General features: G+C 31.7%; 1 pseudogene; it reads right to left on the bottom strand.

Moving 5' to 3' along the window:
- Positions 1–2,877: 2,877 nt before the first annotated feature.
- LOC120145338 lies at positions 2,878–5,063 on the bottom strand (annotated as a pseudogene).
- Between the last annotated feature and the right edge of the window lie 18,321 nt (positions 5,064–23,384).

The following is a 23,384-nucleotide window of genomic DNA, read 5'->3' as shown; positions in this document are numbered from 1 at the left end:
ATAACCCAAGGTTGTTGGTACCATATTGATAGAGTTACCATTATATATATATATTCTCAAAAAAAATTACATACATATGATTATAAAATTATTAGTAGAAAAATAGGATAAATTATGTATTTAATTACCAAACTATTATTTTGGTATTGTTTTAGTTACCCAATTATTTTTTTTCAAAATCATCGGTAACATTATTTTTTGTTTCATTTTGGTTACTCACCGTTAAAAAATTAATATTGATATTTGTATTATCATAAGGTAATATCATGTCATCATTGAAAAATAAAATATCTTGGTAAAGTTTTATTAATTTTTTAACGACAATGACCCAAATAAAATCTAAACGTAATTGTGGATGATTTTAAAAAGAAAATAATTGAGTAAACGAAATAAAACTAAAATAATAACAATTAAAATATGTTATTGACCTTAAAATAATATATATAATTTTTAATTAGCTTAATTAATAACTTAAAAAATGTTCATAAATAAAAATATTTTCACCATATTTTTATAAACCGGAGTTTTTACCGATTCAAAGAGAGCAGTAATTTGGGTTTCAATCAATGAAAATCCAGATTGACAGAAGAATTGGTATTACTCAGTACAGTCAACGAAAGGCCTTAAATAATATGGAAGGGGAAGGAAACTGGGTGAGAACCTATTTTATTCAGTTGGTGACAGTTTAATGTCATTTTCATGAACAGCTGTTGATTTTAAGGAGTACGGTCGGAGTAAAGAACCGTACATGTGTGTCACTGCTTTAAGTTGACGTAGCTGGATGTCTTCGAGAAGTACCAAGGATTAGGACCAAAGGGTTGACGGTCAAACCCCTAATATGAAAATATAAAGGGCCCCTCCCTCCGCGTTTGACAAATTCAAAGCACACTACAAATCCCCCAAGTCGCCACATCCCGTCTGGAAGGAATTCGGTTATGATGACTTCACAAATTGCTACTAGGGTTTTCACTAGCCTTGCATTGTAGTCTGTGCATTCGACTATAAAAGATGTTACTGTACTCCTTGCATAGCAACCCTGATTCAATAATTAAAACAGAAGTTTTATCATCCTCTATTCAATAATGAACTAAAGTTCGTTAACTAACATTAGCAGTCACAAAGTGAATACTTATCTCTATACTTTTATCCGCATACTTCTTTCCCTGCAGGTTTAAGGTTTGATGGAATTGCAGATGCTGAGGCCTGGCACTGTGATGTTCCAGTGTTTTCTGTTTTTGACTTGAGTTATGGTTAACTTTTTTGGTGCATTATGCTGATGGGTCAAATATCATGAGTGAATCTGTCTTTATATGGTGGAATCAATCCTGAGGAATTTGTTTTACAAGACAGATAAGTTTTTCTTATTCACCACATCCACATAGATGGACTGTTGTCTTCTGTACTAATACACATTCTTTGCCTTTCTCTTCAAGTAAGCTCTCAGGATGTTTTCGACTGTCAGGTCTTTTTGATCAAATTATACATTCTGTTGACACATCAAATTATTTTAATTGAGTGACTAAATATATAATCTTTGTGTGTTTTAATGGAGGTAATGGTTTGAGATAAAAGAGAGAATGATTTAAATTTTTGGAGGCAATATGTCCAAAAAATTATTTTAGGAGACAATTCGATACAAAATGTATAGTTTAAGAGAAAATGGGGCACTTAAATATATCGTAAATAACGGGATGATGGTGAAATAAGATTGCAGAATAACATGTTACTTTCTCGGGAATACATCTGGTCTTTCTATGGTATTGCATTTGGCTTCATCTCAACTAGGCAGAAAGAAGTAAGTTGATGGTTAAAATAATACAGGCGGCAGTGAGTCATCTACTTTCATGTGGTCCCGTGGCTGTTGGCCATGAACTTGCACTGTTGTGAAGTGTTCTCTGTCCTTAGAATTAATTGAACCTATATTATTTGGACCGTGGGGGCATTGCCCTTGTTTCTTAGGTCATTCCAACAAGAATGCTTTCATCCTTAGCAGATTCGGGGCTAATTAGGCATTGGGGCCACCGCCAAAGTCACCATGGCTTCAAAACTTAAAAGCATGTAGGCAAAGCTTATTTGCATGCCGTTACAGGGCTGGTTGTAATGTACTTTGTTTTTTATGGGGCTCACCATTCCATAGTAGTCACTAGACATGAAGAAAGTATGCCCTTAACAGAGAATGTGCCCTCCAGCCCAAGGCACCTCTGGTTTTTTCCCCAAGGGATGGACACGTGGGCTTTATTATGCCCACTTCTGCAGACTGCCACGTGATGTCATTGTGCATATATTTACCCGTATTGCCTATACAATGAATGGTGGTGCATTGCAACATGTTCTGTTAATTACATAGATTATTGCAATAATGTTCTGTGAATTTACACATGCTCAATTTCTTAATAACATAAAAAATAATAATGATTTATTTATTTTTGGTTATAAGTTTATTTTAACTTCCTTTATAATTTCCCGTTCATTACAAGTTAAGGAAAAGTTATACCAAAAACCTAGAGCTACCGGAAACAAATTAGTAGTTAAAACCTAGAGCGACCGGAAACAAATTAGTAGTTTTAGTGGTAAAAGTGAATGTTATTATTGTTATAGTACTCAGCTTCTCACAGTAAAGTCTTTATGATTTATACATTACCAATAGTTTAAAAAAATTTCGAATAAATATTATATTATAATCAATCCAGAAAAATATTTTTTCATTAATATTTTTTATTATAACCAATAATATACATACATATTCTAAAGAAGAAGAAAAAGTTAAGTAGTTACAAGCTGCATAATATTGGTTGGTGAGATAATTTGAGATCAAATTGGTTAGGGTTGCTGCACTGCTGGACGGATTCTTTGATTTCTTTCCCAAATTTGTACAACTTATGGGCACATATCTTGGGAAGGACAGCTGGATTGTTCCCAAAATCTGGCTGGGAGTCCTCCTTGAGGTACTGGAAATGGGCCATATTTAATCCCACTACCACAGCCCACCACCTCCCACCTACAAATAACATATTGGAATCCGAGTGAATTTGACCTGAATTGTATTATTAGATGTCCAGTTCAATCATATTTTATAATCCGATTGAATGAGGTACCTAAACCCTAAACCCTAAACACATTTTATAATTTGAGTGAATTATACATAAATTGTGCTATTATGCCCAATTCAGCCATATTTTATCATTCCTGTGAATTACACCTGAATTGTGTTACTAAATATCTAATTCAACAGTATTTTATAATCCGAATGAATTATACCTGAACCGTGTTACTAGATGATGGATCAAAATAAAAGCCTCCAGCTTGGCTAGTTCGTTGCCTGGCATGAAGGTATTGGGTTTTAGAGCTGCCTGCTTGAACCCATATCCAGAAAGAAAAAAACAACAGTAAGCCTATGTCGATCCATTTGCCTATTATCTTTATAAATTTTTTTTAAAAAAAGAGAGAGTTAAGTACCTCAAATCTAGATGGATCAAAGTGTTGAGGTTCAGAAAAGAAATCTGGGTTATGATGAATATTCCTGAACAATGGCATCACTTTCCAACCCTTGGGTATTAGGTATCCTGCACATGTAAAAGTTATAAGGACAGTAACTAATTATTAATGCCACCTTAAATGCAATACATACAAAGAATATTCCAGTTAACTCTTCAATTTAGTTACCCTTGTATTCCATATCAACTACTGCTTCCCTGAATGTGAAAGATATGATGCTTGCCATCCTCAAGCTCTCTAGTAAAACCTGAAATTGATTCCTCCAAAGCTTAGATGTTTCTTGAAATTCTTGGTTGAAACATGTACGACTTAAACAGTTCATACCCTGTGTGTAAGGGTCATTTTCCTTGTTTGTGCCCATGTTAGGTGTCCCTCTCCTCTGTTGTTTGACTGGTGTATGGCCTTTTGCTCCGTCTGCAACGATTGTGAGAACCATGAATCGAGACGTTCAATTATTTTAAGTAGTATTCGAGCGAACACTTGGATGATTTTTACCTTAACAGCTTCCAGAAGCTTGGGGTCATCATGGAGGAATTTAAGAATCCATGTTATGACACTGGCTGTGGTGTCCTGTGCAGCAAAAAGTACTCCAATGATGTTATCAGCAATATGATCTTCAGTCAAGTTTGCCCCTTTTCATCCTTAGAGTTCAACAGATGTCCCAAAAGATCCTTCTCCACCAACCTTTTTCCTTCCTCTCACGAATTATTTCTCCCAGAATTCGATTCAACCTTTCCCTAGCCTTTTCAATGAGGGGGAAAAACAATTTAGAATTGCCTCTTGAAAGATCATATACACATCTCTCTATGGTAAGGAACTCTTACCTGGAGTGCTTTATGATATGCACTCCCTGGAATTCTTGTAGGAAAAGAGTTGTAGCCTTTATCCATTATCCTGTAGTTCTCCTCTAACTTCTCTTTGTAGCCTCCATCTACATGACCGAAAATCGAAAGAATGCCGACATTGAAAGCAAACTGTACATGTTAGAAAAAAAAACATGATCCAATGTGAGACAAGTGAAGAACTCAGTAGGACAATACATTAGAAACATGTTTAAAGATACCTTCTTCATCTCAGAGAAGGTGTTCATAACTTGTTCAGAGGCAGCCCATGAGTCCAAGGCAGAGAGAGCTATGCGTTCGATATCAGGAATCAGCTTCCTGATGGAATCAGGGGACAGCGAGATTTGAACCAGCTTCAGCCGAGTGTGGTACTCGCCCTGGCGAAAGAAGAGCGCGCATGGGCCAATCATCTTCTCTTTGTTTTTGGGGTAAGTTGGTTTGAACAAGTGAGCATGAGTCACCAGCACGAACCTTGCAGCTTCAGGGCTAGCCAGCATGACACATGGACAACCGAATATTTGGGTTTTGAATATTTCTCCATATCTGGAAACATCAAAAAGGAAAACAAACAAATGCCATCCCAGTTCAGTATACGGTACCAGACAAAGGGAAATGAACAACAAAGCCTGGTAAGAAATATAAACACCTTCTTTGCTTTGTAAGAAAGAATAAATTTGGGTCTTGAGAGTAAAGCTGAAGGGTTTCTCCGACATATGGCCAACCCATTGAACCTGGTGGGAGCTCAGGCCTTCCTATACGAAACCCTCTTTTCTTCTTCCTTAGAAATGGATATGAAAGAAGAGTTGAGAGAAAGAGAATCACGTATATTAAAATGAAAACTGTAGTTTCCATTGGGGAAAAAAAGAAACCCTTAATTTCCTTTTTCTTTATCTAATGAAATTGTGGTGTTGCAGCTAGCAGGGAAGATGTTACAGGAATAACATAAACATCAATGGTGAAGTATATACTTTGGTTTGAAGGTAATGGGGGGTTTATATAGAGTGGGAATAAATGAATGGCAGAAAGTTTGCTAGGGACAAATTGATTATTAGTGGTTTTGGAAGGATTGTCTGTATAATTAGGCTTTTTAGCAGAAGTTAAAACCAGCTAACAAGCTCTAGTTATTAGTCACCTCAATTGATATATTAAGCTTATTAGTTACTATTAAAACCATGATGCATTCTGTAATTTTCTCCTTACGTATCAGTATCACTCTAGGATGTGTTCAGAGGCACTAATTAACATTTTATTTTCATTTGTATGGTCTACTTTGATTCATAGACGACGGAGTTTAACATGTGACTTGGAATTTTACGTTTGCAATATAATAGCACAGCATTTGTATGATATGTAATTTTCGGCAGTAAAAGACACATTTTCTCTTTAGAACTTCCGAGTTTGAACAACTGTGAATATATACGTGATTAATAGATATTCTAAAAAGATATTACTTTATAATCATTTAGAATATTTAAAAAACATTGTGGTCTTAATCCGTGTAAACTAATATTCACATGTAGGCAGCCGATGAGAGACACTCAACCACAAACACGCTTGATGTGTGAACTTGTCCATCGACAACAACCACCCCATAATAGTTTCGGGCAAAATTTCTGCTGTTGGAGAAGCAAGCATCCCTTGATGATATTTGAAGGAGGTGGAGACCAACTGTTCACAATAGTCGTACGCCTACATTTATTAGAGCATACGATACGATATCCTCGAGTCATGTTATCGAGCAAGATTTTTATCAGACGAGATGTGGTGCTGCATGATTTCCAAATGAAATCTCAAAGTAGATGGAGGGATTTGCCACCAATACTATAATATAAGCACCACACCCAACCCATATGCCTTCTTCCTCCTAATTCTGTTTTCTATATCAAATTATAACTAAAACACAAAACCAAAGGATGCAACCACACTCGAGAATGGATGGCCATTCCATCTTTTCAAGCACTCACGATTATTATTTCGACAATCATCTTAATGATTTAACTATCTAATGCCCTAATTTAACTTGAAATTAAAATTCAATGTTTAAATTGATATAATTTCAAATTCAATGATAAAAATAATATACATGCTAAAAGTTAGTACTAATCAATCTACTTTACCTTCAATTTTAATTTATCTTATGTTAATAGTTTTTTTGTATTTTCATTTCTATCACGAAATGTAATGTGCTTTTACTAATTCATCCGATAATTATATTGATCTATCTTTTATGGATGAGTTAATAGTGCACGTCGCATACTGCAACACACTACTAAAATTGCATACCGAAACATGCCACTAATTAAATTGTTCTTATTAAATAAATATTAAAAAGGTAAATTATATGTTTAGTACCTACTCTATCATTATATTTCGTTTTAGCACCTAAACTTCATTTTCCCCTCAAAACTATTAACAACAATGTTGATGTGACATGACATGTAATAATTTTTTTAATTTTCGTATCACCTTTCTATTTCTATTTTTAATTAATTTTATTCAATCAATTAAATAGTGATACATGTCACCAACTATGTAGATAAAATAGAAGAAATTATTCTTGCTCATAGCATAAATTGAACTTAGGCCAGTTACATGAAATGAAAAGTATTCAACTATTAAGTTAAACTAGTAATTTAAGTTGATTTCACCACATTTTGTATTTAACTTATATGATAGTATCATCACAAAATCAATATTTTCCAATGATTATAAAATTTGAATATGTGACACTTTAAATTAATGACCGAAAGCTTAGTCATTCAATTATAAAGCAAATATATTTTTATTATACCAAATTTGATACTTACTTGTATCATTATTAAATTAAAGAATAACTATTCCACTTTATTTAGAAATAGAAAATAATTAAATAATTATTTATATATTTATAAAATTTATATTAAATTATACTATGAAATTATTTTAAAATATTTATTTAAATTTTAAAATCATATTATTTATTTATTTATTTCAAATAATATTAATAATTTTTTTCAAATAATATTATTTTTAAATTATATATTTAATTTAAAATAATATTGTACATAACCAAAGTGATAGATGGATATTAAATGTATAATTTACCTTAAATTTTAAAATTATTTAAAATTAAATAGACAATTTAAAAATAAAACTATTTCAAATAAATAATTAATTTGATTTTAAAAATTAAATAAATATATTTATAATATTATAATATACTTTTTATAATTTTTTCATATATATTTTCATAAAAATATATATTATTATTTTTTAAATAAAGTGAAAATTAGTCTTTTAATTTAATAATGAATAAGTAAGTATTAAGTTTAGTATAATAAAAACAAATTGACACTATAGTTGAGTGACTAAGCTTTCAATGATTAATTTAAAGTGTCCCATATTTGAATCTTATAATCATCGAAAAATATTGATTTTATGGTGATACTGTTATATAAGTTAAAAACAAAATGTGATGAAATTTAATTATATGACTAGCTTAGCACAATGGTTAAGTGATTTGTTTCTCCTGTAAGATACTTAAGTTCAGTTTATACTAGGAGCATAAATGATTTCTAACTTTTTATCCTTATAGGTGGTAACACGTGTCTTCACCTAATAGGTTGAATAAAATTAATTAAAAAATATCAACAAATAAAAAAGTGATGTGGTAATTAAAAAATAAAAAAAATTACATGTCATGCCACATAAGCATTGTTGTTAATAGTTTTAAAAAAAGTCATTAACATTTAGATACTAAAAACGAAATAAAAGTGATAATTTAAGTACGAAACGTGTAATTTACCCTTTTAATATATACTTAATAAGGACAATTTAACTAATAGTGTGTTTTGGTATGTAGCTTTAGAGGTGCATTGTGATGTGCGACGTTCGCTGTAGAATTTTTTCTACCATTCATAATTAAAACAATATTAATTATTGTCATGTTTTATTTTAATATAATTGATTTTTATTATATACTATATTGACAAATATATATATATATACACAAATTAAGATACTTAAACTAATCCTAATTCAGGGTTTTCAATCCTAATTTTCTCTATTTTCTTTGTCCTTGTTAGTCATTTTTTCTTTTTTTATCTTTGTGATCAGTGATGAAGTCAATCTTAATGTTGATTGCCGATTATCGATATTCATTATTTTTTTATTTTTCTAATATTACATATTTTTTTAAATTTTTTTTAATAATTCTCTTTTTATGACATGTTTTATTCTACATTTATGGCATGTTTCCCTTCGCTTTTTTTACACTTTTTTTTTATCATTTAATCGTTATTTTTTTATTTTTTTCAGTGATGGATTTGACATCGTCATGACTGATTAAGATGATGCTAATTTGTCATCACAATAATATTCCCTGCTTTGGACCCACAAATTAGATTTATATACGTGATTTGTGTTTTTGGATAACTTTTTCATATCACTCAATTCTGATTTATTGTTTGTCGGCGATCTTTTAATAGATCAATCCCCTTTTATGGCTCATTTTCGTATGCAATCATATTTGTTCGTATATATTATTAAATTTTTTAATTATTTTTTTAATCTTTTGCTTGTATAGTCCTTATGTGATCTCAAGTGATTAACTTCTTTTTTCTTTTTTAACCATAAATTGCTAGTTTGTTGTGTTACTAATTATATAATAATAATATTATTATATGTTTAATTTACAATTACGATCATAAACCTTTCTTGTAATTTAAATTTTTTCCTCTATTTTTAATAAAACTAACTGCTTTTATATTATAAAAAACAGTACCCATAATTCCTAAATTTTAAAATAGAGACAATTGAGTTTAAATAAGTTCAAATTCACATTCTTTTAAATATTATAACAATAATTATATCAATGCAGCAATTTATACTTTACCTAAATATTAATATGTGCGTGTGGAACTTTGCAATTCATGCACTTGCAAACTTAAATAAATGTTTTCAAAAGCAAAGAAGCTTGACTTTGAGAAAGCAATAGGAAATCATGTCCTGGAAAACGACTCACCTAATGCATTAAACTAATCATTAATTACACATTTTTTGTTCTAATTGTGAATTTACTAATTTAATCAAAACGTCAATTAATCAAATCCCAAACCCAACTGTCCAAATTTAACCACGCACGATGCATACCAACATCTTTTTCCGACATATTAATAAGTGGTAATGTGTAATGATAAACATGATATATTTTTTAAAGAGAGAATTTAGGATCGAATTATAAAAGGAATATTATTGAGAAGAATAATTACAATCTTCAAACAATAACTATAAAATGAACATAAATAAATCATGTTTCACATGAATCACATCAACAATAATTAAGGCAGCATATCTTGTCTGGCATGCCGCATGTCAATTTCCACCATTTCTCCATTGCTTTAATCGAATCCAAAGTAAATCAAGAAACTGGAGATTCTAGTTATGGACAGGTTTTAACCTAAATTGATCAAACTTGTTCGGCTTTATCCATTTATAGGAATAGCTAACATACGTTTGTAGTTTCAAATTTGCACAATCCAAATGCCATACGATAGTACAACGTGAAGTAATTAGTGTCGACAAAGTTCACTAACTATTTAGTACACATAATTAAGCATACGACAAACATAATTTAATAAACATGTTTGGTGAATTCGTGTGGCTTTAATGATAAAAATGAACATTATTCCCTTTATAAAACTCGAGTTCAAACAACTATGTTTAAAAAATATATGCATATTATTAATAACTATAATTTTTTTTGAACAAGTACCACAAATAAACACATTAGGTGTTACAAGGATATGTATGAATGCATTACAAGGATGTGATTAACACATCACTAAAGGGAATAAGGATGTATGAATGCATTACAAGGATGTGATTAACACATCACTAAAGGGAATAAGGAATGGTGAGGTGTTTGATGGGATATGTGCAAATTAGTGAATGTATTCTTGAATTGATAACCAAGAAGATTGCGGCTAGGGATTAGGCAACACGTAATTGAACTTGATATATATTGTTCAGAAATTGGAATCAGAACTGGTCCAATATCATATCATTATATCCAGGAGATCCAAGGCATGGGAGTGCTTCAAACTTGTCTCTTTATTTGTTCCAGCTCCATGCTTGTAATCATGTCAATGTTAGTATTGATGGACGTCTTGAAACGGGAGAAGAAAAGGATTGGAAAATCTTCATATAGATTTCATTCCAATTCAAGAATGGATAAAGAGAGAGAGGCCAGAGCAGTACGGCACTGAAAACTCTCCAAGGATGGCCACTGCAAAAACATGGCTAAATATGCACTATCTGTTCCACTTCAATCAACGTGACACATTGCACATGTTATGCTGATGCATGAAACAACTAAAGAAAGGAACCTATTAATCATTACTGTATATATATATATCTATATCAATTCCTTATAAACTGAACTTCTTTTATTCAAAGACAATTTGTGTTTTGGATTAATAGTCGTTTTAGTTTATTTTTGTACTACGTAATGTAATAGCGCGTCATGTTGGATGAACCTTCGGAAGCGTAGCATGTAAGGTGCATCTTCTATCTATGTGACGTTACAATAATTTGTAAGGAAAATTTTACTACCACGTCTTACACAGTAATATACCACGTTTTGTATCTAAATTATCACTTTTGTTTTATTTTAATACTTAAACTTAAACTTTTTTAAAATCATCGACAATAATACTTATGTGGCATGACATGTCAATTTTTTTTAATTACCCCATCATTTTTTTTATTTATCAATATCTTTTTAATTAATTTTATTCAACTAATTAGGTGGTGAGTCACCTATTGGATAAAAAGATAGAAATCTTTCTTGTTCCTAGTATGAATTGATCTTGAGTATCTTACATGAGAGTCAAATCACTCAACCATTGAGGTAAACTAGCCATTTGGGTAAATAATTTGTGAATCGAGTTCTTCATCGTTCACCATTGTGAATCGAGTTTGGTTAGTGTCTCAAAACCCCTTGAAATAATTTGTAGACATTTTTAGATTTTTTTCTGACACCTAGAACCGTTACACGTGGCCCCACGCACCGCCCCTGCGCGTGGGGCTTGTCCACCGCCTGGTGGACCGTCTAGAAGCGGGTCGGCGTTTACCAATCTAACCCGCTAACCCCTTTACCGATATGATCTGTTGACCCATTCGACCCAACTTGTTGACCCGTCCAACCTAAAACCTAAATTGGCCTAGTCAGATCAGCCTAACAAAACTGAACTAGATATTTGGTGGTTACATAGCTATTATTTTAAATACTCGGACTATGGATGAGTCCTAAATACAATATTTTTAAAAGATATTTCTGATATAAACATTGTGTCACCTTATTCTTCGAGTTTTAAATAGATTTGAGATTTCTGATGCTAATCTAACTTAGGTTTAAATTCTTTCTGTAGAGCCTTGTAGACCGTTTAGATGAGCACTCGAGGTCGTAGACTACGTCATGGACGACCAACATGGCCTTCTATTTCTGTAAAGGACTTGTCATTAGCTAGAGATCCTTATGCTCCATGTGTTTATCCATCTACTTCTCGAGAGGATTCAGTTACACCTGTGAGAGACCCTCATTTTATTGGGGATGAGTATATAGAGATGGATGAGGATGTTATTGATAGAGTTGTCTATCATGTGTTTCGGATGGCAGCTAGAGCTCATACTAATATGTGTAGATAAATCATCGTCTTTGGTGGCTGCTAGAATAGTTCCGTTCGAGGGAATTACTAGGGGACCTTCGACTGATGTTGAGTATTGGTTGGAGGATACTAAGAGAATTATGGATAAGATAAAACTGAGACCCGAGCAGAAGTTGAAGGAATCACTAGCATTGCTCGTGAAGGAATGATTTAGATAGTGGCATTCGATTTCCAAGAGTATCCTGACGAATCAGTTGACTTGGGATATTTTCAAGGAGCATTTTTGAAGTTGCTACATCGAAGAAAGATACATACAAGAGCGATACCATGAGTTTTAGAGTTTGGAGTAGGGTGACATGTCTACTATGGATTATGAGGTTGAGTCGATATGTTATTGGGTTTATGGACACTGAGTTGGATCGATGCTTAAGATCCGATAATAGACTCATATATAAGATTAAAAGTTGAGTTGCTACCCACTAGGAGAGAAACTTTGATGCTTTGGTTAAGATAACCAAGACTACTGAGGAAATTGAGCAAATAGGTTTGGAGCGTAAGAGAGGTCGAGAAAGAGGCAGAGACATAGATAGAGACCGATTCATGAGATATTCTGGTTTAGGTGATGCTTCTGTGTGTCCTAGTAAGAGAGGTAGGGGCGAGTATTTTCAGAGAGGTGGTAGAGTTCTAGGCTTACAGCATCAGCCATATCGACAGTTCCAGCTTTAGTCAGGGTGTTTCTTCTAAAGTACCGCCATTGTCCACTTGTGAGCATTATGGAAGATTTCATTTTGATGAGTGCCAGAAAAAGATGGGTACTTGTTTCAGATGTGGATCTGGAGATCATTTATTGAGATATTGTCCTGAGCCAGCTCTTGCTAGTCAAACATTATTTCAGACTCCTACTAATACTCAAAGTACAATTCAGACTCCAGCTAGGGGTCGTAGTCAGCCTAGAGCATCTATGTTTGCTAGTAGATATTGACCTTCTCAGGGTATGGGTATAGCTCGGACTGAGGCCAAACAATATATGCTAGTTTATGTTGCTAGACGTCAATAGGATCGTGATAAGCCTAATGTGATTGCAGGTATTGTTATTATTCATCTAGTTCTATACTTTATTTGATCCTAGATTTACCCATTCATATTTATCACGTTCTATATCTGGGATTTTAACATACTGTTTGAGAATACTGAGAGTCATATGATAGTTCAGAGTCCTTATAGAGATCCATGAGGATATCTTCTTGGTCGATCTGATTGAGTTACCTCTAAAAGAATACAACTTGATTCTGATCATGGAGTTGTTGGACCATCATTTAGTTAATATCGATTGTGAGACTAAGTGAGTTGTTCTGAAGAGTCCAAATGACATGAAAATAATGATAATAAGAGAACGTCTTGGATTCCTAATGAATGTTATGTCCGCTTTGAAAGCTAAAAAGATGATTAGGAATGGTTCTTAGGTGTTCCTCGTTTATATTCTAGATATGATAGGTTCCTAATCTGGCATAGAGAGAATCCAGATCGTTAAAGAATTTCTCTATGTATTTCTTGAGGAGTTGTCTAGATTACCATCGTATACAGAATTTGAGTTTGAGATTGAATTCTATTCCAATTCGACTCTAGTTTCGATGGTTCCCCACTGTATGACCCCTAAGGATCTTAAGGAATTGAAGGTCCAACTCTAGGAGTTGTTGGATAGGGGATTCATTCGACCTATTGTTTCACCATGGGGTGCTCAAATTCTCTATATCAAAAAGAAAGATATGACATTGAGACTCTGTATTAATTACAGGAAGTTAAACAAGATCACGGTTAAAAACAAATATCCATGCCTAGGATCAATGATATGTTTGATCAGTTCCGAGGGCTTACCGTCTTTTTGAAGATAGCGTTGAGGTTTGGTTACTACCAACTTAAGACGAAAGATTATGACGTCCTAAAGAAAATTCAAAGGTATCATTAACTCATCTAATTAAAATTCATATACATTTGATGAGTTACAAGATACTTATGATGAATTAGTGTTAGAATGTGAAATCGTGATATCAAAAACACACTAAGAAAGAAAATTGAAGAAAGTGAGACTTAATCAATCAACCTTACTTCAAGTGGTAAAATGTTTTAATTCCATGCAATTTTGTATTTTTATGTGATTATATTTATTTTTGTGCTTGATTGTGTTGAGACCGTCAGCGCACCCATGGCGCAGCGGAAACAAAACTCGACGGTCTCAGCGATCCAAGTACGAAAAACCGAAATCGAGAGGAAGAGATGTGAATACTTACAGTGGGTTCCTTGAAAACAGTAAGAATAGCAGTGAATACGGTAGTGTAGATCGATTCGAATCGAAAGCCTCCACGAAATCACGTCTTGGCCTCTACTCAGTTCACCCGATTGAGAGCAATATTTGTTTTCCCCAAAACTGTTTTGAGAGAAAATAGCTGAAGGGTTTGTGTGTTTGTTGCAAAAACGGCTGCTAGACCTAACACACCCTTTTATAGCCAAGTTACCCTAATCATATTAGGGTTTTATTATTTCAAATTAATTAAATCTATATTTAATTAATTGGAATTTAATAATCCTCTAATATCCAAGTTACCCTAATCATATTGGAGATTTTATTATTTCAAATTAATTAAATCTATATTTAATTAATTAATTGAAATTAAATATTCGGGATTATTAAAACATATATTTTAGTAACGTACAACAAATTGTACATCTTTGCTCATTTCAATCATAGGGTGTGACCTTGTAGGTTCTTGTAACGTTAGCAGTAATTATTAGAACAATTCTAATATTATATACAATGAGTGACATCTAGCAATATATCATTGTCACCTAAGTTACAAAAAAATATGATTCGACATATTATCTTGGTGATTACTCTTTTATGTATTACATCCTTATGTCCTTTATATCTAGAATAGGCACAAGTCTTGGAATAGTCACACTTGTATAGTCCATCTATTGTTTCTTGATATCTAGAGTAGACTTTAATTAACGAATAGTTTATGATATCTCATATCAACTTATTCGAACATGGCCATTCATTTCTAGTCTTACTCAATCAAGTGACTTGTGATATATTTCCTATTATGTAGGAAGGACAAATCCTATCTTAATCATACACACCCACTACATATATTGAGATATATTCAATAACAGTCTTTATAGAGCAAACAGCTACAGAGCTTGTTTAGCTGCATCAAAACATACAACAATATATGTTGGGATAGTATTGATCTCAAGTCTGAGGATCATACATATAGTCATCACCATGAGCAATGTTATGATTGTCACATAATAATCCAAGACATATGTTCATGGTTGGTCAATCCAATACATTGTTCTCTAACAATATAATTATGTATCAATTCTGACATCTCTATGTCAATGACAACTCATTGTCATCAATCAATAACATGTTAGTCTTAAGCGTATTATTATTGTCCATGCCCATAATAATACTTGACTAGCGATCTTTTAATAATAACAATTATGTCATTATATGGACTTTATTATCTTCCAGTTTATGTTAAACACATATATATAAATGAAAATAATAGCGGCAATGCCTTTATTCAATAAAATCGGTTAATAAAATTATTATTACAATCATCATATGATTGGTCTTTGAGCATACTCTAACAGATTGTATGTCCCCTCCTAATGTCTTATTACATTTAGTTAGGAGGAGTTAATATTGCATGAATTTGATTCTTGTAGCCTTATATGCTTAATTTGATATCTTGTGGCCTTAAATATTTTTTGGGTATGTTTTGGACCTTTTTTATATAGCAAATAATTTCTTCAAAAATCCATAGCCAAAAGCAGTATTGATACCGCCTATTAGCATCGATACCCATGATAGTCGTGAGACTTCCAGTCTCGGTATTGAGATCGAGGCCCCTGTACACGTGAAAAACTCTTTTTTATCTTAAAAATTTCCAAATTTTTACTTTTTACTCAAACCCTAGCCGACTCTATCTCCAAATCCTATCAAATCCACCTTTCTAAAATCTGATTTCACCAAAAATTTACACTTAAATTCATCACCCTTACATAGTATAAAGTGGATTAGCATCAAGGGACTAATCAAAATTCATATTTTTCATCAAAATTTTGAGGTATTTTCTAATAAACTCTTTTTCTTTAATTTTTCAAAATTATTTGTTCCCAATGGTTCAAATCATGTTTTTATGTTGATTCTTGCTATTAAAACTAATTATAAATCTTTTGAACATATTTCTATTGTAATAAAAAACATGTTTTGTTCAATAATATTTCCAAAAAAAAAAATCAATATAAGGTTTCGAATTTTTTATGAATAATGTAAAAATATTGTCAAATTGGTTGTAATTAGGTTGTTGTTTAGATATATATTTGCATGTTTCTCTTACATATATTTAACCCATTCACAAACTTTTTTCCTTTAAACCCTTGTTTTAGGATTGTCGACCAAATGTTTGACAAAATTCCTAAAAGAGTTGTCTCTTGTCATTATCCACTGTTTTTGTCCAATATGCTTCCTAGAACAAACCTAAAGCGTGTTAAGACTAGTAGCACTGACGAACAAGGTCAATCTTCAAATACAATTTTTAGTTTTGAAAATTCTTGCTTTCGGGATCTTAATCCCCTTGAACTCATCAATAGTTTTTTTTTTTCAAAACTAAACCCCTTCGAACTGAATGTACCATCGATCCAAACTTTCTTATGTCTAGGGATTATCAATTTCCTATTTTTGAAACTTTTGTCTCTTGGGGTTGGTTAGATTTATTTAGCATTCCTCCATTGATTAATCCTAACCTTGTCCATGCTTTCTTTTCAAATTCTATCCTAGTAGATGAGGAGGATAATGTTAATAACGTTATAGGGATTGATTCATACTTAATGGGTAATACTTTCACTCTTAGTCCCACTTCAATTGTCTCATTCTTAAAAATAAACAATGATGATGGACCTTTTAAGGATATTGTTTTTATTCCTATGGATAGATTTCAAAATGATAGCCCTACCTCTCTTGAGTTTCCCAATCATCTCCTTTTACTCCTTATAACTTGGTTTATTCGTCCTTTCGGTGGTAAAGCTACCCATACGTGTGCTTACAATTGTTGGTGGATTTATAATATCAAAAAACAAAATTTGTCTTAATTTTTCCATGATTATTTTCTTAGAGCTTGTCGACGTTGTGTCTAAAGGGACAAACTATGCCAAAACACTTCCCTATAGTTGTATCCTTAGTTACATCTTTAGGGATAGGCTTAGAGTGCCCATCGTCTATGTAACACCCCAACCCGTATCTGGCCTGAATACAAGTATGAGATGTCACATTGACTTTTTAAAACGATATTCTTATAAAATATCAAAACATTTGAACTCATTTTAAGAAAATACAATAATATTCTATTAAATGATGCTTCATTATGAAAATTTGAAAAAAAAACATATTTATGAACAGTACTATATGGTATGAACAGTACCATGAACAGTGAAAAATTTCGAATATCAATTGTGTATCGATGCACTGCTACAATAGTGCTACAGTAACTTTGGCAACATACATATAAATTCATAAAAATTCGAGTTTTCATTCGTATAGAATTTCCATTTACATATACATATTTAAAACATTGCAAAACTCTATCATATGATTTTACAAACTGATTAGAATATATCGGATTTAAATCGTTACTTACATGCCAACCACTATCCTTATTACAAAATACATATTATACATTTCTTTTCTGATCTGATATTTGGAAAGAAGAACTGACCTGTCTTGCATAACTTTTATCAATCTTCCTCTTCTCGGAACCTACGTGTAAAACAATCACACGCTAAGTCATTGACTTAATGAGGCATGAAAACATATGATATTACTCTACTCATATTAATGCATAAACAATTAATACTATCATATCATATAAAAGCATATACCATTTACAATACTTATCAGTACTCATATTATTATCATTAATTCCTTTATATCATGTAAGCATATATTGAACCTTTCTATACTCACCATCGGGCATCCATATCATTTTACAACAGAGCACACATAGTATCATATCAAATTATTTATTGTCTTTAAAGATCATGTATTAGCCTATGTATACTTTTGAGAACTTAAGGTATGTGAGTACATTGAGGTTATGCACCACTATGCTGTCACCATAGCTCGTATAAATGTCCCGAATGACCTATCCAGAGGTCATACAGAACCTCAGAAACTGTCCATAGGTCCCGAAGAACCTAGGTAAACTGTCCATATGTTCCTTAGAACATAGGTATATTGTCCATATCTCTTGAAATACATAGGTAATTCTATCCATATGTCCTGAAAGACATAGATAATTATGTCCATATATCCTGAAAGACATAGGTAATTATGTCCATATGTTTCGTAGAACATAGGTAAACCCTCGACTCTTGGCATGCCAACTATACCACTAGCTCTCATATTACATAACATGGGCATTACCATTTATGACAGTTCACATATTCACATCACTTATTCTTTCTCTTCTGTCACATACCACATGTATGTGTAACCATATGTTTCATATCATATCACATGTATCACGTATTGCATATTCATATGTCACATAGTTCATATAACTTTGCATGGAATCACGTAGGTTGTTTCATATAGCTTATTTCATTTCTCCTTTGTTCATATACATATGTCATATCTTATTCACATATGTTCATATATATATCACATAGCACATAGAATAACATATAAACTTATACATAAATCATTTCCATGTGATTCACATATCACCTATCTCATTGCTTATATCTCTTAAGCACTTAATCACTTGTCTCATAATTTCATATAGTCACATATCACTTATCACATGGTTTACATCTTATGATCATGTAATCATATCAAACATATTCACACACATAACAATCACCTATTATATCTCATAGACATATTATTTCCATACCGTTATCACATAGCTCATATAACTTTTCCTGCATATTCATGTCGTATAATGTATATGGTATGAACTCATATCATATTTCATACTATGAAATGAATCATATATTAAAGTATCAAATCTAGACTTATCACAAGTCTAGAACTGAATATACTACTATAATCATGCTATGCATATGCACTCACCTTAGCCTTGCTTTGATTCAATCCTAACTCTTTGATTGTTCTGGAACTTGTTTAGGCTCAATATCTACATAAACATAATTTTCGTGACAATTATCAAAAGCCTAAACCTTATAACTTGGTATTAATAATTTAGGCAAATTTAATGAACCAAATTCCATTTTTCCTTTAGGGTGTGGTGCATCGGTACACAAAATAGCTTTGAAATTCCCATGCATCGATGCCTACCTGTGTGCATCGATACACACTGAATAATTTATGGAAATTTACCCTTGATGCATCGGTACATGTTGAATGTGTACCGATGCACACTAGTCTATAATTCTCATTTATACACGTAAATTACTTCCTTCTAATTTAATTGTGCCATATTTTAACCCCTTTCATATCCTTAACTCACATACACATGCTTAAACTCATTTATATCCATTTATCTCATCTTTAATCTCAAAATTCCATCTTTCATATTGAAATCAATAATCATACCAAATTTTCAAGATACTCTAAATCCAATTCTATCACTTCATATATCTTAATTAAGTTGATGACAAGTCAAATTTAGTTTCAAATCCATTTTCTTTAATCTTTCATAACTTCTTCATCTTTTGATTTTAAGACAACTTAAGCTTTCCTTAAGCTTAGTTATCATCTAATGATCAAAACCCAACCATAAAATCAACAAATAATTAACTAACAAAGGAACTCACCTTTGCCTTGGAGCCTCACGTTGGAGAAAAGAAGAAGATGAAGAAGATAAGTTTGGAAACTTATCTCTTCAAACATGCATCACATGTGTATTATAATACCCACTAATTATTATTTAATTATTTTACTTGTTCAATGACCTATTTTCCCTTTGACTCTTTCAATAATTACCAATAACCCTTCAGATATTATTTTTAAATAAGTCATTGAACTATTCAACTTTTTCACTTTAATCACCAAATTCTGAAATTTTTACAATTTAGTCACTACCCCGGTATTGAGGATGTTACAGTCTATGACCCCTTTATTCTTATCGTTAGTATCATCGATCTCAAATTGGCCCACAAGGTTAATTGGGATTTCGATGTAAGAACCGATGAGTGGCGTGTTTTTAGACGACATCTCGAGGACGTCGTTGAGGAACAAGAAAATGAAATGGATGAGTCACTGATGCCCCCACCTTAAGAGGAGATATCGATGAAGACCATGTATGATTATATGGTTCAAAGATTCGGTAACATAAATACTCGCTTGGATACGCTTGAGATTGATGTTCGTTCGATAAATCATCATTTAATGCCTCCCTCTCCTTCTCCACCACATCCGGAAGATAGGCATATTTTTTATGCTTTTAGGACTTTTGCATTATGACTCGTTTTCATGCACTTTATGGATTTTAGTTTAGTACTTTATGTTGCTTTGTATTTGATACTATTTTAATTTGGTACTTTATGTTTGAACTACTCTTGTGACGAATTTATGCTTATTTGATCTTATGAACTTGTTTATTTTATGTTAAGCATGAATTTGATTTAATGTTTATTGTTGAATATTTGACTTCCCTATTACACTAACAATTTTCTCTTTTGAAGCTAAATTTGATTTTGTTATAACAAAAATGGGGAGAAATATGTGTAAGTGTAAAATTAACAAACCATAAATTATTTTACTTAGGGGAGATTTTATTTTTCACAAAACTAAATTGACAAATCATTTTTAAAGTTAAAACAAATTTTCACATAGGGATTTGTTACATAAAAAGGGGAAGATTGTTGAACAAACTTTTGATTTTGATATAACATGAATTTTTAAATGATTTAAGTTGTTAAAATTTGCATTTCACCATTTAATAAATAATTTGTCATAAATAATTTTAAAGTGTTTTTAAGTGTTCTTGAGTAATTTCACAAATTATAAGTATTGTTATAAAGCTCAAAACACTTATATTTTAACCAAAACCCCTCCCAGTCTCAAGACCAGTATGTCAATCTCGATACCAAAATCCCAGAAGGGTTTATAGTCTCGAGACCATGGTCATAGTATTGAGACTTCAAGTGTTCTTGAGTAATTTCAAAAATTATAAGTATTGTTCTAAAGCTCAAAACACTTATATTTTAACCAAAATCCCTCCCAGTCTCAAGACCAGTATGCCAATCTCGATACCAAAATCCCAGAAGGGTCTATAGTCTCGAGACCATGGTCATAGTATTGAGACTGATAGTTAAGTATCGATACTCATTCAAACAATATCGATACCAAGGGTTCAACGAACATAAATTGGACCGTTAGGATGCTCGGTCTCGATACCAACATCTTGTATCTATACCAAATATACAGGTGAGCATTAAATGCTCAAAATTAATGATTCCAACAGCTCTAATCAATCCCCGACAACTCCAAACAACTAGATTGATGTTAGAGGACATAAAAGGGACCAATATTCAAATGGAGAACAACAAGATAGTCAATTGCAAGATCAAACCAATATCAATAGAATTTTAGAGCAAAAATTATCAAATTCTTTGTAACACACTTGTGAGCTACATTGTTAAATTTGCTCAAATGTGATTTTTTGTGAGTGCTTAATTTGCGCAAACACATTTTCCTTTGTGAGGTTTTTCTTTTGTTTTCTAAATTTTTAATTATTCTTTGGGAGAGTGAGTATTCAATGTTTAGGGGTATAAACCTTGAAGTATTTGTAAGGTTACACCTTGTCCTTAAAGGTTTGCAAATCTAGTGGATTTGAGAAATCCTTAGTGTGGATGTTAAGATAGTGGATGTAAACATTGGTTTAGAAAGTCAAACCACTCTAAATTCTTTGTGCAAAAGTTCAAGTTATTGATAGTTTCTACCAAAAAGTTTTTTAAAGGCTAATTCACCCCTCTTGGCTATTTCAGTTGATCGATAAAGCTAACATAATGGTTTTTTCTTAATGGTTGGATACATGTTTAGTTTCCTAAGAGACCAAGGTTTGAATTTTTTTGCTCCAATTTGTTTTCCTTTGTTTTCAACTAGAGGGTGACACGTATCACTATTTTTTGGTGGAAATAAATCTATTAAATTGAAATAAAGATAGTCCTTAAATTGAATGTTGACATGTGGCATGACATGTGACATCATTCGATTGGATGATTAAATTTATTAAAACTATGATTAAATTGAGAGAATATATAAATAACAGGGATCAAATGTATGATTATATCAAAATATTTAACTATTGTTAACGACAGTTAGCTCGGTGTAACCACATCTTAATTAAATAAAAATGAAAGTGATTATATTATGTTTTTTAAATCAATGACCAAAAGTGGACAAAACAAAAATTAAGTGATCATCATTGTAGTTAACCCAAATAATTAATTTTCATAAACATTATTCTAATGATCATAAACTATATTAAATATTTTGTAATGACTAAAAACAGTAAAATAAACTTTGATAAATAATATTTTACTGAGAGGTTCTTGTTAAAAAAGAAACATATATGAATCTAATCGGACAACGTCAAACGATTTATACCCAATGTAAAATTCTTTGTATTACCAACATATGTTTGCAGTGAAATCAAATTATTTTTCAATCAGATTTAATGAAAGAGAAGAGTGTTTGTGGGCTATTGGCTATTGTTCGGTTTTAGATGCAGAATTGTAGGGGATATATAATGGCTTAGTTATGGCATAGGAGTAGTCCTTAATAGATATGATCAGAGACGGACGTAGAATTTTCTATTAAGGGAACGAATTTGAATTTATAAAATTTTAGGAGAGAAATTGAACTTACAAATTTTTAGAGTGTCGAAAATATATTTTCATTAATATATATATATATATATATATATATATATATATATATATAATTTAAAATATATTATATTTCTAGATTTTTAGGGGACGGTCATTGTAACATCCTCAATATCGGATTAGTGATCAGATTGTAAAGTTTCAGAATTTGGTGACTAAAGTAAAAGAATGAAATAGTTCAATGATTTATTTTAAAATATTACTTGAAAGATGTTAGTAATTATAAGGTGAATTGAAGGGCTAAAGGGTTATTTGCAAGGAAAATATTTAAATAGGGTTATATATTAAACACGTGGAATGGAAGAGGAAACAAAGTGGTTTCCAGAATTCTCTTTATCTTTCTTCTTCCTTCATGCGTGAAAGCCAAGAGCCAAAGGTGAGTTTTCTGATTATTGAGTTCTTGGTTAAATTTAAGATTTGAGTTTTGATTATTAGATGATAATTAAGCTTAAAGAAAGCTTAAATCATCTTAAAAGCAAAG

Source organism: Hibiscus syriacus, unplaced genomic scaffold, assembly GCF_006381635.1.
Source record: "Hibiscus syriacus cultivar Baekdansim isolate YM2019G1 unplaced genomic scaffold, ASM638163v2 tig00110893_pilon, whole genome shotgun sequence".
Lineage (NCBI taxonomy): Eukaryota > Viridiplantae > Streptophyta > Magnoliopsida > Malvales > Malvaceae > Hibiscus > Hibiscus syriacus.
Note: the sequence above shows the minus strand (reverse complement) of the source record. Positions and strands in the feature narration are given on the sequence as shown.